We start from the raw sequence: 14,710 nt of genomic DNA on the forward strand, positions 1-14,710 counted from the left end.
GCACCAAGGAATATCTCCCTAAGTGAAAGCGAAGCACCTGAATATTTGTTAATTAACAAAGCTTCAATTTGTTAAATGTTTCCAGTTATGAATACTTCTTCAAAAATTTAAAAAAAATCTTCCAATTCAAGAACACTGGATTAATTTTTTAAAAATGTAAAAGTTCCTTGTGTAGAATCAATTTCCAAAACCAACAAAATGAATTATAACTGAGCTGTTCCCACTCACTACGTTCACTATTAAATTCAATAGAGCTGAATTTTTCGATTACTTGGTTTGCCACACAAACTCAGCATCGAAGGATTTTCGAGACTTTTTTTTCGTGCACTTTCAGGAATAAAATTTTTAAACATTTCCCTTTTTTGGAGAACATTTTTCTGTAATATTCTGCAATATTCTATATACACGATGTATATGTGCGACTGCATAAAAAATAGTGATTAAAAAATTGTGACGAAATTTATATTCTTGCAATATTCAAACGCGATTTTCCAATATTCGCAAAACGTATCCCTTTGGGTGTTGGGTGGAATATTGTCCTTTCCATGTTACAATTTTTTAGTTTGCTGCAGTCGGAGTTGCAGTGGCTGCCGCAGAACTTCATTCCATGTGCGTTTAATCGACCAACGAACACTTGCTTTTTGCCACTTTGAACACAAATACACAAAAACTCCAACCATTTTGTACTTCTGAAAGCATCCATTTTTTATAGGATTTTTCTATAATTTTAAGCTGCACTTTATTTGACTAAAATTGAAATATACACGCTCTGGCGAATTTGACAATATACCAACAAAATCCAATTTTAAGGGAGTTTCATTCGCTGTGACAATTGGGTTTTTTACTTAAATTTGAGTAAATGTAAATTGAATTCCTATTCCATTTCCGTATTCATATTTTTTTGTGATGGGTAAAGGTATTCATGTACACTGTAATTGTGAGGTTATCTTCGCATGCATAATGGTATTGCAATATCGGGTACCGCATCCTTTTATATACTGTCGATATAGTATGTTCAACTCCAATATCAACTCTACTGCAAGCACACAAATATTTTGTTGTAATTTTGTACAAAAAATAAATAATCTTGATTTTTTTTATATGTTTCCTATATGTTTCTCAAGAGTCTTTCACACCTGTCATCGTATATAACACTCGATTCTTGGGTACATAGCTTAAGCACTGAAATTCGATAACAGATAGCCCAGTCACTTATGGGCGGTAATAACTGAATGAACTACATTAAGACCGAAAAGTTTTCGGAAATTCTCATTTAAAATTCGCGCGCTGTATATTTTTCGATATTTTAAGTTTATGTAGTTTGGCAGCACTGTCCTTAATTACTATGCCAAAAATGAGCGCGATCTGTCAGACAGTTCGTTTACGGCAGCTGTTGAAACCAGTTCCCCTCAGTAGTGCGTTGCGAAAAAAACAATGGAAAAAAATATTGAACAAAGAGTTTGCATCAAATTTTGTGTTTCGAACGAAATTTCGTGTGCAGAATCGTTGCGAATGCTACAAAAGGCTTATGGGGAATCAGTTTTATCGAAAACTCAAGTTTATGAGTGGTACAAAGCCTTTCAGTACGGTCGTACGACCGTCGAAGACATTTCGCAACGCACTACTGAGGTGAACTGGTTTCAACAGCTGCCGTAAACGAACTGTCTGACAGATCGCGCTCATTTTTGGCATAGTAATTAAGGACAGTGCTGCCAAACTACATAAACTTAAAATATCGAAAAATATACAGCGCGCGAATTTTAAATGAGAATTTCCGAAAACTTTTCAGTCTTAATGTATAATTAAGTGAGATGTTTCGTTTAACAACTGTAAAATTCAATAAAAAATAAATATTTTATTGTTAAAACATGGTAACGTCTCATCCACCTGGTTGGGTGTATCCTCCTCAAAAGCATAATATGCTGAATGTTACGTCGATGGCCCGTCGTTAGTAGTGGATCTTGCATTATATGCTCGTGAACAAGTCCAAAAAAATTCACGTCGAGGATTAGTTTGAAGATCCATTGACTTTTTGCAAAACTATTCGAATATTCTAACTACTCAGTTTTCGTACTCCATCTCTCTTTTTTTCTGAAAGCAGTTATAGGCTTGCTAGCATCTTTAGCATACAGATGTTTCTATTCAAGTGTTGAGATTTGTAATAGCACTTTTCTTGTACCATATTCATTAATAGCACTAAGTTTAGTGAGATATGGTTGATTTCGTGCATCTGAGCTACTAAAATCAGCTTAAACTATTAAGGGAGAATTTTGCACAAAGTATGATTGATTCGTTTATCCAGCGACTTCGCTGGCTTGGCCATGTCGTGAGAATGGATATCTTCATCCATTCAGCTAAAAGGGTTTTTGAAGTAGTAGTTGGCAGTAGTAGTAGTTAAGGAGCACTAACCGGACTTGATGTACGAGACTGGAGAAGGCATGCACGAAGCAGAGGCCTCTGGGGAGATATGCTGCGTCAGTCTCCGAAACTCAGTAATGAGTTGTTAAGTAATTGATTCGTTAGAAGGAAGCTATTACCGAAAGACGAGCGAATGTCATAACTTTTAATGAGCAATATTTTAAATGACATTTCATTGAATTATCGGAATAAAGCATTTTTTTCAATAAAAATATCAGATTTTTCAGTTATAGACCCGATATATAGAAACATTACACATAACATATAGATTATAAATTCATTTAAATATTTGCTATGTGTTAAAAGCATATTTACCTGCAAAAATTCTTTGTGATTAATTTGAATAGGATAATTTCTCCATGAAGTTCTTAATTTATGTTAATATTTTTAGAGGGGAGGAACGTCATGACAAGTACAACATTTGACATTACTGTGGAATACATAAACGTTTTCCTTTTAAGCAAATTTTGTTACAAATATTCCATTTCTTCTCCTTCCAAATCTCGTACTATACACTTCTACATTTACTGCTTTTAACCCATTTTATTCTAATTAAATGCTCTAAGTACGGCGCAGCACTTCCACAACCCATCAACTTGTTCACAGCACATAATTATAATCTTAACTTCTCCACACTCTCAACTCGACTCAACTCGAGTCGAGCACTCCATGAATAAAATTTCAGTGCCCATAAAAACTGCACATTGTGTGAATTATTTTGCACATGCGGCACATACACTGCAGCTGGCAGGAGTTCGTTTGACAGTTCCTGTGATATTTCTTTCTCCCGTTATCACACATCTTAAGCCACTTGCTGCATTTCAATGCAACTCTTGGTGCATGTGAAGTGAAGAATAAGCAGGAAACTTGACAAAATATTGACATACGAGTCCCCGAATCAGAATCTTTGTTTTGTATTTGCTTTCATGCAACTTTTTTGCGCATCGCAAGTCAAACACAAACTGCATTCGAGATTGCACTTAACATCGCGTAGCAAATCTTCAATGCAGTTTAAGTTAAAAGCAAACATTTCTTAGATTTGCTAATGTTTAAGTTTTAGTTTAAAACTTAAATAAAACCGACACTAATAATTTTATATTCTGAACATATTTCAACTTTCTGTTGCAACAGCTTGCACTTGATTCCGTGTCTTAAAAAATCATAATTACTCTACAGATACTTTTTTTACATATAAATCAATAATCCTTAACATCTGAGTATTTCTTAAAAATAATAAATAAAATATGTTTTGTACAAAATATTAACTCGTTTTCTTAATTTACAGATTCTTCATAAAAATCGTGATTAGGACGTGTTGTACCCAAACGCGCTAATGCAGACGATATGGTAAGTTGACTGTAATATTGATAAGTACCTGTATATCAATATTTACTATAATATCAAATTGCACCATTGCACCAAATTATCAACAGACATTCCTCTAACTTTCTAAATTCAGTGATATTGACACACCCTTTAGGCTATTTAGGCTAAATATACGAGTATATTTGGCTGAGCAACCCGCATGGGGTGCTTGTGTCTCCACTAATCCCTGTTCTGTGCATTCATTTTAGTCGTGGTCTTGCTTTTCTACCTCCTTATAATTAGCACTTTTCGTGGTCAGTAGTTATTGGTTACTACGTTTACGTGGCCCGGCGGACTTAATCTTTCAATTTATATATGTACTAACTTCAATATTCTCCTTCTTACATAAGCCTTGCGACTCGTCAATGTAGTGGCACCTTCAAAACCGCTGTTTTATTTAGTCATTTACTGGACTAGGTGTTTTTTGAGTACTTTTCTTTCAAAGGAATACAATTTACGTGTCTCTTATTTTGGAGCTCAGATCTCACTAACATACATAAAAACTGAGAAATTAGTTCGAATTCTGTTTCGAAACTACTTAAATATGCGATAATATACTTTAGGGAGGTGTGTTGAGTAACTGCAAACCACAGCAAAGATTAATAGAAGCTTACCATTTTCATTGACAACCAAGCGATAATTAAAGCACTTTAATCGTTCACCTTTATATCAGACTGTTCACCCTACCTTATCACTTTCATGAATATTTCCCTAGGTGTACCAATGTATGTTTCCGTTGCGACAATCATGAGAGGAACTAATATCCATTTTTTGTCATTTATAACATCTGAAGCATCTCTATCAAACTTATAAAGGTTATACACGAAACCTAGGTCCAGGGAATTTATTAACAGCGACCAAGTTCAGGTCAATGGTGTTCAACATTCCTCAGAGAGAAACTGAGTTTTTCGTTCAGCACTTATCATAGAAGTTGCGAAAATTTGTACAAAGAAGGGGGCATCGCACACTTCCTCTGTGATTGCCTAGCTTTGTGAAGAAAAGAAGCAGATTTTTAGGGAAGTGCATTCTTTAGTGCCTGTCTGTCTATCTCGTCTGGATGGAACTAGTTTATCTAAAGGAATTTCTTGTGATGAATTTGGTATTATAACTGGGAATAATTGGTAATTATGTGAGAGGAATCTGCTGATTAGCCACTGCAATCAACCAATCAATATATATTCTAATTTATCATCTGTCCAATTTTTTCGTAGTGGGTTTTAGTTTTTCTTATATTTTATTAGTGTACGTCGGTATGCATACAAATAAAACAAATTATAAGCAAAATATAGAATTTTAACAAGCATTTTTTAAAAATTGAAAATTTTGTTCTATGATATTTACAATTTTTCTCGTTCGACAGAATCGTTAATATTAAAGCCTAGGAATCAGTTAAAATATATAATAAAATAATAATGAAAAAATTGATGACTTATCTGAAAAAGAATATTATTAAAATTGAAGATAGAGAAAAATTGGATAAAGGACGTCATCACTTGAAGTATTTTGAAATGCATTTAATAGTCATCTATTTTTTGCTATTGCTATTATCTTTGTATATCATTAAGACTCGATTTGAGACTGCAGTTTTCTCTCTTGAACTAAACATAACTTAAGTTTGTTTTACCCGAACTAATATCCTCACAGATCGTTGAAAGCAAAAACTTTGATAAATAAATTCTTTTTAAAATCTCATCACCAAATTTAGTTGGAACTATCTTTTGATTACACTTCATACTTCCACAACAATTCTTTGTACTGTGGATTTTTTCGGTTATTTACATTCCAGAATTTTTAAAGATTTTAGTTTTGCAAAATGTTTTTATACGCTTAAATACTCTCGACTTTATGAAAAAACAAAAAAAGGAAATTTATAAAATATTCAAAAAACACTTGAAATTGGACGCAATTTAAGGACAAACACAAAAACCACTTCAAAGAACTTTTATGCAAAACAGTGAAGTCAGCAGCAGTGACGCTCCTGCCTCAAAGAGCGTTTCAACTGCAAATTGATTTTCTGTTGATGTCCCTTACTCCCCTAACGCCACTGATGCTACTAAAGCCACTGATGCCGCTGTACTGTGGTATTCCGAAAATCGTTCTCAAAACATTTTTGCTAGTTTTAATTTTTGTGTAATTTTTGAGTCTTTCTGCTGGAATTTATGTTGGCACTTCAATGCCTCACAGAAATGTACTTGCACGCTTTGTGTGCTGCAATGTAGCACACAGATGCTCCACTGATGGGCTTGTTTATCTTTCACGCACAGCGAAATGCCATCGTTACGAGCATTCGTGGCTCCTCAACGGAAATTGTGTCAAAAAAATGTGAAAAATAGTATAAAAGTAAATTACCTGCCAAATGATTTTTCTTCATTTCATATTTCGTTTCATAGATACTTTTTTTATTTTAGTTTCCAAGTTTCGCCTTTGACAGAACTGCAACAAATGTGGTTAAATACGTGTATAAATTTCGCTGGAATGCAATTGCCTTTGAAGCTGCTCTGAGGATAGTATGTCTGCATGGGTGCATTTAGGCATGCATCCATTTGCAAATGCAAAAACAAAAAGACAGTCCCATAGAGTGAGATAGTGACGTGGAACTTTAAGTTATGCAATTTTGGCGTGTGTGTGGAGAACCTCCTTTGTGGGTGTTGTTGCCAGGATGCACTTTTTCCAATTCATTTCAGGTACACCAGATTTCTCTTATGAAATCTTATGTAACCCACGTATAGTATTTTCTACCATATTTTTGAGTCAACATATAATGATACTCTACTTTGGTGGTATCTAAATTCTTTCCCAACCTGAAACATGCATCCCTACTTTTATGCGAATACCGTTTTGGGTCAAATCCGCAATTGTAGTTCTAATTATGCCTGAAAATGATTTGCAGTTATAATTAGAAAACTTATTAATGACTTTTCTCTCCTTTTTACATTTTCCATTTCAAATTTTCCATTTCAGTTTCATTTGCTTTTGCAATTTTTCGCTGTAATTGCGTGGCAAAAGGCAAGACTCCTGTGCCTTTGCCTGTTCCTGTGCCTGTGCCTGGCCCTGTGCTTGGCCCTGTGAGTTTCGGCACCGATGCTGTGTAAACTCATAAATTTAAAATGCAATTAACTTACTTTTGTGTGTGTGTGTGTGTGTGTGTGTGTATTTTCGTATTTAAAGGACAGTTTTAATTAAAAATAAAATAAAATGCAATAAATATAAATAATAATATGCAAAATGTGCAGACTATTTACAATGCACAAAGTGCTCTCATGTAGCACTGCAGCTGCAATAAATTGATTTACGAGTTCTGTAATGTATTCACTTGTTCATGCATTGCACATTTATAAATAAAAAATGGGTAAAATAAAAAAAGACTAAAAGAGATTATGATATGTGTGCAGAATTCATGTAAATATTTTGAAATCTCCAGAGCTTTAAGATATAATTTTAAAACGGAATTATAACTCAATATTTCCATAAAAATATATGCTTTGAATAGTCATTGATATGATATTTCAGTGCCTTCCACAGAATATTGTTGATTATTGTTTTTATTTTTTTTATACGTAAATGAATAAATGAATAAATGCATTAATCATATCTTATATAATTCATACAAAACAGGTAACGAATATTTATTCATTTAGTTAAATATTTCTGCATTGCAATAGATGAAAAGTAGTCAGTTACATATAAAGCAAGAACAAATACACAGCAATGGTAGCTAGAGACTATCAGCTTGAATCGACTTTGAGTTAACCATAATTATGAAATAAGTTGCATTAGTGCAGTAAATATAAACTTCTACATAATTGAATCTATGTCGACCAATACTTACCGACAGACAAAACAAATATCAAGTCTTGCAATATGGAACTGAAGCAACTAATGCATTTAGAAATACAACTTCTGGTACTTATGTATCTAACTAAACGAATAAAGCAAAAAGTACAGCTTCATAAACGATATAAAAGAGATAATAATTTGTTTCTTGTAAGAAGCCTTACACTATTCTATACTTTTCTTCAAAGGCTCTCATATTGACTCATCTAGAAGTTCCAAGTAAATTTTTTAGCAGACCTAGCAGATGATTAGTTCTGTGTTTATAAATTTATTATACATAATAGACTAAACTTGTTATAAATAATAAAATAATTATTAATTTGCATTTGGACTAGTAATTGATATTATATTAATTATTTCCCTACTATTAATTTAACTTAACTTTTTTTGTTTTTATTGCTTACTTTTTAAACCTAATTAGTTATAAGTTTAATTTAATTAATAATAAATATACATCAAACCTCCTTCTGTTACAACTATAAGTTCAGAAGCAGAAGTAAATAAATGTTGAATTGAATTGATATTATATAAAAAATTTATTTATAATTTATCAAGCAAACTTTTAAAATCCTACTCACCCCCGTCAACGCTTTCTAGATATTAATTTATTTAAGTATGTGTTCAGTCCCAAATCCTATAAGACACAATGGTCAAAAAAAACAATATGGAACAAAGAACGAATATTAAAATCGTTCTTTATTATTTCACTGAAGTGGCACAAAAACGTAAGAAATGGCAAAAAATGTGTATGGAAGCAGGTACATGGTCCTTTCACAGTCTTTTGTTGGATTTGCCGATTTTGTAGCGATCCTGAGAACCTTCATAAGGATAACTGCTAAGCTCTTACAAAACTAATTCGCTATGAATAAAATTAACGGAAAAAGTTTCCGAAACCGACGGCTATTGGTTTGCGAGACTTATTCTTAGAGGAAACTAAGATACTGAAAAACAGAGCCTATTGAATTTTAATTGAATCCAAAAGTCTACTGTCGCTTAGTTCCACTCTCTTTGATGAATTACCTAAATGAAAGTTAAACATAACAATAACATTTTAAAAAAGTTCACAAAAAATCCATCATGCATATCAGTCATTGTAATTATGGATGAAACATAGTGCTCTCAATAAGAATTGAAAACAAAACGTCAGAGAGCGGCTTTAAAGTCAGAAGTGCCTTAATTTTTAGCAATATTTTTATCTTCGTTTAAAATGAATTTTTCATAGTGAATTCATCCCAAGTAATTAATTGACAGCTAATTGTATTATAAAGATTGTAAGTTCTATAAAGATTGTAGGCCTAAATTGGATGAATTCTTTTGGAATATCAAGAGTCAGTCAATTGGTTTTTGCTGCACGTTTAGAGATCAGCCCACAACACCGCCATTGTGCATGAATTATGGACAAAACAGCCATTAGCATTGCCGACTACCCATCCACTTGACTTGATTTGACTCAGTATGAAATTTATTGACTATTTCTGAAACCGAAAAGACATCGTTTAGATACTATTTAGGTCATCCAATACGCTTTGAGAGATTTACTTAACGTAAGTTTGGCCACATTTTAATGTTTGAAAAATCCGTTAAATGTTTTTAACATTATGTTGATTTGGAAGAAGACTTAAAAATCCTAACAATAAGCAAATTGTAATATTTTTTTGAACTAATCTCATAGGATCTCCCAAAAGCATTTTAAATACTTTAATTATTAAAAATTAAAAACAGTATAATTTGTATAGAATTTTTGAGAATTTGAAATAATTTCATTCAAAAACTTATGCAGAAAAGCACTGGAAAAGCCACAAGAGGGCATAGAGCATAAACATCAACTCATGCAAATTGTGTCAAACGTCAGTAGCTCAAGTGATTTGCTTACAAAATTGCATGATAATTGCATTCTACGGCTGTCAACTGCTGCACTAACACAGTCACAGTCACAGTCATAGTCACAGCATTGAAAGCCTGTCAAAAAGCAGACCACAAACAAAAACGCCGAAACTGCAGAAGCTGCAGAGACTGAGCGACAGAAAAGCAAGTATACGCACCGGTGTACGCACGCATCAGCGATTCGTTCGTATCATTTATGCGCAACCACATGCACAACACACAACGACAAAAGCATAAGCCGTTTTGTTGTTGTGTGTGCATCTGCGAATTGGCCAACTCATGTGGATATAGAAAAGATGAGCTGGTGTGTGAAGGCGATTGTTTTTGCACAAAATTTTTTGATTGAAAGTACGTAATTTGATTGTGGAGATGCTACCGGAGCTGCCAACACAAATTATTATTCGTAATTTAGATTTAGAGCACCGAGTGTGCACATTTACATACTAGGTAATCACACTAAATGGGAGATTAATGACTGCATGGACAAGGATGAGCCAATTTATTAACTGACGTATATTATGAATGCTTTCGGGCGATTTTTTTACACATTGTCAGTATATTTTCCACATTCGAATTCAAATGGCACCTTGGCAAATACCATCGTAGCACTTCAAATATGAGTATATAATGGTAGATAAAGGAAGTTAGTTGTCGGTTGGCAGTGTCTGTCATGCCGGATATGGAGTAAGTGTTTAATTAGAAAATATGTGCTGAGTACAGCAGTTTGCATGTACCGAAGCAGTTTCATTTCTTATGGTCAAATTAATGTTCCCTCAGCTTCAGGAAAGTTGCTTTTCTGGTATTTTAATGCATGCAAATTGGTTTGTTAACATTTCTTGTTGCAAATTTATGGAACAATTCTTCTACTTTGGTAGTTTTTGATGTAGAGCGGGAACACATTCTTAAAATATTTATTTATTCTGTAGTTCTAAATTTATAAGTGAGCCTTAAGTAAGATAAACTTATATTTGTAGCTGATATTTTGTGCTTAACGGAGCTCAAATCATCAATTATAGTGTTAAAGTTATAGGAAGAGTAGCAAAAGTATTCGTTAAATGATAGTAAGAGTGGTAAGGGTAATCACTTAATAAAAGTCAAGAACAACACGCAAACTTTTATATAAAACTTTTAAAATGACAATATAAGACAAATATGGGAGATCCATCATTTTCATTTGTTCATTCTTCGCTACTGCTAATAGTAGTTATAGCAGTTATACTAGTACCAAAGCATCGACAAATGATTCGATTCTGTTCGATTGTTATAGCAAAATATTTACTAATGGATCAAAACAAAATGGTAATTTTTCCGAATCTTGTCTCGTAATAGACTGAATTCTTGACCATTACATCAAGCCGAAACTCGAGCAACAAAGGAACGAATTAACTGAGTTTGATATGCAAATCTGAATTCACAACCATTAAAATACCTTCCAAGCTAAAATTCTGGCAATACAAGTAATGGTAAAATAGATTTTGCAGAATATGAATATATGAATGAATATTGATATATTCACAAATAGTCACGTTGAAATAAAATCGAGGAAAGGTGTCTGAATCGAAACAGCATCGCATTAATAATAACTCCGTACCAGGACATAAAATTATTAATATTATATTATGACAGAAAATATACAATATACAAGGTAAGAGCAGATATGTCTTTAATATTGCTAAATTGTCTGAAAACATAGAATTTCGTCCGTAAAACTAGCACAAGTTGGTTAAAAGAAACTGTAATACTGAAATGCTGAATTGATTTATCCCAAACACTAAAATAAATTCCACAGTAGAAGTAGGACCTCAGTCTATATAAAACTAGGAGAAGGAACACAACGCTGTCTAGAAAGTACATGTTCGAATGGCTAATTTTGGCAACTCCAAGCTTTTATCTAAACTGCGTTGACAAGGAGAAAAGTAGGGTGTACATTCTTTGTTATATTATTGTTTTGGTCTTATAATTTCTTGACTCTATAACCTGTTCAGTCTGGAGACAAATATGGTACGAAGTCTTGTCAGTAATCCAATGCGAAAGTTACAAAACTCACTAAATAATTAAGATGGTTTGCAAAATAGAAATTAAGAAAGGAAATCATGTTATGAACTTTTAGATTTGGACCCAGGAATAAGCCATAGTATGTGAATAGCTGTAGAATCTAATCGAACCTTAAAATTTATATGGTATCAGTGAGATATTATTAAATGTATAACAAAATAAAAGCAACTGAAAAGACAATCTCACATTATTTAAAAAGTAGACAAATTTAAATTTAAAAACTATTAACTCATTCTGACTAAACAAAAGGACTCGAATTTGATTGGCAATTAAATACAACACAACAAAAGCTTTTTGTTCCACTTGAATGAAAAAGCCATAAGAAAGCTTTTTAACGCTCTTGATATTTGTTGTATGGATTCGGACAGAACTCGAAACAATACTATATAAAGCAGTATAAAACAGTATAAATAAATAAATAAAGTATAAAAATAAAAGAATAGCGGAATAGCGGTATTTTCGAACACATACTGAAAACTTTCAAATATTATAGAAGAAGAAGAAATATTTATAGAGAAATTAATGTTATTAACATTTTAAAAGCTTCATTCTATTCACATAATGGCACAAAACAAAATAATTGGTAATCAAATAAAATTATAAAGCTCAAAATAAATTTTTGCTATAAAATCATTGATTAAAATATAAACTAAGTACAATTCGTGTAAACTTTAGGTATCTCTTTGAGATTGTCACAATAAATCAACTAAGTTTACAGAGCTTTATTTCACTAAGACCTCATACTCATCTAAGGTCTATTCGAGATTGCCATATTTTAAACATTTTTGAAATTCTGTAACTTATGTGCTCTGCAATTTGCAAATATTATAAGATTCCTTTCATCTATTAGAAGTTTCTGTTAACATTTCCAGTCATATGTTAGCAGTTACTGTTAACAGCTAAAATATAAAAACATATCTGTTTTTGGTGAACAGTTCGTTAGCAGTAACAAACTTTACGTTCTGACTGCAATGGGTAAACACTTTTCATTTAAAATAAAAAAAATTAAATTAAAAAAATTAGCAACAATTTCCTTTACCTACCAAAGTCGCCACATAAACAACAATTCCAGATGCATGTTCTGTTCTTGCTTGCTTTAACAGAATTGTTTTAGTTTCTGTTAATAACAGAACATACTATCGCAATATATGCTAAAGCTATATGATTTGCTGAATGAAACTTTTGTTACGAACCTTTTGATGGTCCACTTGGGCAAGAGTTTTGAAAAGCTGTGCGCGACGTGCGACATCTTATTTTTAACTGATGTTATTTAAACTTTTACAAAGACCGTAATATTACGGTCATAGATTCATAAGCTTTTGCCAAACATTTATCCAGAAAATTTTAACTTAAAACCGGATACTCCAAACTTTTAAAGCTTATAAGTGACGTTTGATTAGAAATATGATGAGTTTCTTATTGTTTATTAAATAAATTAAAAGTAATACGGTGGAAGTAAGTAACAAAGCCTGTTATTGTAATAGTTCTTACCCACTTAATAGGAACCAACTCTTAAACAACCAATCTAATCTATATTCTGACCGGGACCATTTTGTACTGCCAATTACCTATAATTTAAAACAAAAATTTCCAAATGAATAGATTTGGCATATTCTTTTCATAGAGTTTTGTTGCTTATGTACGTTGGTGAATCATTTTACACAGGATCTCTCCTAATCCTATCAAAAAAAACGTCCAAGAAAAAGTATATTTTTTGGGTAAACTGCCATTATTTTCTTATGTGGAGTACTTCCAACATTTGTCTGTTTGTCTTAGGTTGCTGAATATCTAAAGTATAAATTAAAATTATATATCTTTATAATAGAAAATTATTCAAACCCATTCAAATCAAAAATACTTATTTTCAAAACCCAGTAATTGTGTTAAGAATTGCATTGTAATAGAATATACCTAGCTAGCTCCACTTACAATTTAGCTGTTCCAAAACCACTCTTGAGTTAATAAATAACGTTAACGTTACTGTGGAAAGTAAATTCTTAAATATATTGCTCAACTTGGTGAAAGGATAAAATCTACTCTAAAATAGAATCTGGAAAGTCGAAGTCGAAATGTCTCCTCTCTAATCATTTATTTCTTAGTGGGATAGCAAGCAGCTTCATATCAACAATAACTGGGAGTCAGGATACAGCATTATGCCTAAAGCAAACATTTGTGATGTAGTAACAGAAGTATGTAGTATCACATATACAGTTCAGGATAAACACGGAAGAAGCAGATATGCCTTTTACATTACTGAACCATATAATCCCAATGAACCAGTCATAAGCCAGTACGAGTCAGTATTGATCATTTCAGTACAAAGTACATAATATCTAATATTGTAGGTGGTCAAAAGCCTTTGCTACTCAATGTGTTGTAATGTGTATTATAATATAATAGTGGTTATAATATAGATAGTGGTGAATAACGAATTATTTCTTTGAAAAATTAAGACTTGTTTTTTAAGTTTTTTTTTTTTTGATGCCATGATACCATATTATCTTTCACGTCTTTTAAGTCAATCGCCACAAATTTTAATTTAATTTTTTTTTTCATTTTTTGTAATTTGTAAGTTCAGTTATGAGTATTTCTATATGAAGACTATAAAAAAGTTGAAGAATTTAAACATTTTTTTTAAATGATATTACATTTTATCATAAATGATTCCTAGTGCTTAGATTGTCAACCAATGCCTTTTATTACAAGAAAATTAGTTAGAACAATATATTGATTTCCCCTAAACACCTGAAATAATTATAACTTTTTACAACACTTTAGTGTTTTTCGGGTTTTGCAAAAAAAATAATACTTAAATTAAAAAATTGTAATTCGATCTTATTTATGAATTGATTATTTTATTTTGGTGTTATTTTGCCAAAAAGAAAAAATAATTTTATTGGTTTTTTATTTATAATAGCCACTCTAAGCTGTGAACCAAAAAGTATGAAAACAATAAGTCCAACTAGCATTCAAAGATAAAAAGGATGAAATTGAAATCCTCATAAATGAAAGCAGACACACAACGCACTAACATTGACCAAATTTAATAAAGGAACGCAGATGAAAATTGAAAACCCAATTTCCAAATTGTAACAATAACATTGGCTTTTCTTTCGCACACTCACCAATTTTTTTCTTCCTTAAGAGCACAACC

At 32.0% G+C, this 14,710-nt stretch overlaps 1 protein-coding gene across 11 annotated transcripts in view; it reads left to right on the forward strand.

The window, feature by feature from the left end:
• Window positions 1-14,710, forward strand: part of LOC119677377 — a 117,411-nt gene that overhangs the window by 18,444 nt on the left and 84,257 nt on the right. For all 11 annotated transcript variants that reach the window (XR_005252255.1, XR_005252253.1, XR_005252254.1 and 8 more), the window contains exon 3: window positions 3,704-3,765. The gene's annotated coding sequence lies outside the window, so the exon portion shown is untranslated. The remainder of the gene's footprint in view (window positions 1-3,703; window positions 3,766-14,710) is intronic.

The sequence above is a fragment of the Teleopsis dalmanni genome, chromosome 2 (genome assembly GCF_002237135.1).
Source record: "Teleopsis dalmanni isolate 2A chromosome 2, ASM223713v2, whole genome shotgun sequence".
In the NCBI taxonomy this organism is placed as follows: domain Eukaryota; kingdom Metazoa; phylum Arthropoda; class Insecta; order Diptera; family Diopsidae; genus Teleopsis; species Teleopsis dalmanni.